Source organism: Hypanus sabinus, chromosome 29 (assembly GCF_030144855.1).
Source record: "Hypanus sabinus isolate sHypSab1 chromosome 29, sHypSab1.hap1, whole genome shotgun sequence".
Lineage (NCBI taxonomy): Eukaryota > Metazoa > Chordata > Chondrichthyes > Myliobatiformes > Dasyatidae > Hypanus > Hypanus sabinus.
The window spans coordinates 29,599,177-29,601,694 of NC_082734.1; positions in this window are offsets into that span (position 1 = coordinate 29,599,177).

A 2,518-nucleotide genomic window follows, 5' to 3' on the forward strand; every position below is an offset into this window, starting at 1 on the left:
TCCAACATCTCCTCCAATCCTCTCCTGTCCCTTCCGGTCAAAGGGGTGTAACCCGTTGATGATGCCGCCATCAGTACACAGGGTTAAGCTATCTTCCACCATCACCCACCTTCTTTATAGGGCCCCTGTCCCCTCCTTATTCAGTCCTGATGAAGGGTCTCGGCCTGAAACGTTGACTGCTCATTTCAATGGATGCTGCCTGACCTGCTGAGTTCATCCAGCTTGTTTGTACATGTTGATTTGACTATAGAATCTGCAGTGTACTTTGTGAAAACTATCTGTCCTGTTGTTGCACAATTTTGGCAATTATGTTTTTTTGGTGTTCAAATAATCTTTTCCACAATTCAACTAGACTGTGGTCTACAGGGTATATGAACTCTCTTCTTGATCCCTAAATGTGCTGTGCTACCGTGTCTTATCTGGGCCTTGAAATGTGTGCCTTGATCCGATTCAATACTCTGGGGTAATCCCCAGCGTATCAATATCTTTTCCAATAAGCTGTGTTTGTCTTAGCTGGGAAAGCTTCCACCCACTTTGTAAAAGTATCCATTACTACAAGAATAGTAACCTCCTGGGGTGGGCAGTAGGGGACCAACATAATCTATTCAAGTTAGTCCAAGCCCTTCCACTGGTCTGATGCATAGGAGAGCTCCTTTCTTTTCATTTCTATCAGGATTATGTTGTGCACAGATCAAGCAATTCTTCACATAGTGTTCCACATCATCCTTCATCTTAGGCCACCACCCCACTTCCTTGATCTTTTCCAGGGTGCTTTTGGCTCCCTGGTATCCCCATTGATCATGGTACCAATGGATCATCTGATTTTGTCCTCCATCCAGAGACAAACTTTCCTTCATAAATGACAACTCCATCTTTGATAAACACTCCATTGTGCTCTTTGTATATTTCAGACCCTGATCCTTCTATTTTTTAAAATTCTTTATCTTTCTTCTACTCTGTTAAATTCATAACCTTTATCTGTTGTCCCTTCTGCCTTCCAATCTCACCAATCAGTGGCTGCCATTTTTGCCCAATTAAAGTACCTTGCTTTGCCAATTCGTCAGCCTTTCTGTTTCCCTCAGGAGAAAATTTAGAGCGAGCTTCACCTTAATGAATGTTTTCTTTTCCCTTTGCCTCCTCAAATATATATTGTAATAAAGCAACAGGCGGGGGTGGCTTCCTATCAGCTGAAACAAGCCCTCTGGCTTCCCACGGAGCAAATGTTACTGTAAGGCTGTTACAGGCGTACTTACTATCAGAGTGTAAGACTGACCGAAGCGGAAAACGTTCTCGGTGGCTAACCACATATGCTACAGCTGCCTGTTCTGCTGCCTGTGCACTCATGGTTTTGGGTAGCTTTAAAGTTATACTATACATTTCCTGGCCATGTTCATCCTGGATATATATACCCAGTTCTCCTCTCATCCATCTGTACTGATGAGAAGCAATCTACAAATACGTTAAAATAGTGGGGTTTTTTTCTTTCTCCTTTGTCTCTTCGTTCTCAGACATTATTTTATCTGATCTACTTCCATCCCCTCCTTTTTGTTTGGATACAAACGGTCCCTTGGGATAATTTGCTATCATAACTGGACACTCATATTCACCTCCTTGGTACACCAGGTTATCGGCTAACATTGAGGTAGTATTTACTCGCTTTACACTAATATTTCTCCCTTGCAACAGCAATGCCTATCTAGCAATTCTGTTTTGGCTTACTAAACCATTCTTATATCCAATAGTGTTCAGTCAGTACTGCAAGTAGATTATGTCCCACTACGTAGGTGGAATGTTGTACCTCCCAGTGTTTTTCACATGCAGTTCTACTGGTGAGAGCATACACTACTAGTCTTAACCTCCCATGCATCTCCTGTAACAGCACTGCTGAGAGGGTGGTATCAGTTGAGGCCACCTCCAACGAGAACGGCTCATTCAGATATGGATATTTTAGTAGCCGACACTTTTTAGGCTTTGCCTCCAGTCCCAATGCAAGTAACAATTGCAGCAGTTCTGTCCATAGCTGATAATGTTCCTAATTGGTTTCAGTCAACAGGGGTAGATCATCCACATATTGCACCAAGCACAGGCTTTGAGAACTGTTTTAACCCATCCCCAAAGCCCTTTTGAAATGTAGATGAGAGTGTATAGAACCCCTGAGGTAGGGCGGTACAGGTGTACTGCTGTCCCAGAAAGGTAAATGCAAGCTTGTAATGACACTCTTTCTAGTACAATAGGACAAAATCCATTATTTAATTCTAAACCTGTGAACCATTGTGCTCTTCATTCTGTTTGACCACTGCTTCCAGACTAGTTGCTGCAGTTACTTTATTCAGTTAATGGGGTTACTTTATTCAGTCCTTGATAGTCTATTGTCAATCGCCAACAACCACCTGCTTTCCTTGCTGGTCAAATGGGAGATGTTAGTGGAGGGTTCTTGCCTCACTATCCCTTCTTGTACCAAATTCCATATTACCTTACCTACATCTTTCTCTGCTTGTCTTGGAAACCCATATTGCTT